Source organism: Penaeus monodon, chromosome 22 (genome assembly GCF_015228065.2).
Source record: "Penaeus monodon isolate SGIC_2016 chromosome 22, NSTDA_Pmon_1, whole genome shotgun sequence".
Classification (NCBI taxonomy): Eukaryota; Metazoa; Arthropoda; class Malacostraca; order Decapoda; family Penaeidae; genus Penaeus; species Penaeus monodon.
In genome coordinates, this window is record NC_051407.1 from 3954148 (window position 1) to 3954665 (window position 518).

Genomic DNA, 518 nt, shown 5'->3' on the forward strand with positions numbered 1-518 from the left:
CCAGCCCGAAAATGGGCGGGAAGTATTGGCACCAATCAAAAGAAGGGAGAATCTTAAATTAAAAAACACAGCTAATGCAAAATATCCCCTTGCATACTGACAATACTATTGAGATTCCCAAAAAAAAAAGGCTTTGGTTTCAAACACCGTTTTCGTAACCTTGGGACAAGTCATGAGGACGACCCCAACGGTTTGTTTACAATGATCACTGGGGCGAACCGCGGGCGACAGCGTTCAATTTACTCAGGGGGGGCCCGTGCAAATTTCACTGAACATATGCTTGACTAAATTGATACTTAAAACTTCTCATGTGATTCCTAAACTTCCTTCATGAAAAAATGAATACACTTCACCGCCCCAGAATGACCAATGAAAATTTTATTTTTTGCCACATTTTTTTTATTAATTACACCATATATCAATTCTGTATAAAGGTTTGGTGAGTACCATATTTGTGTACAGAATTTAATGTCCACGTTTTTAATATTGTAGTAAAAATTATGATATTGTAGTATCTG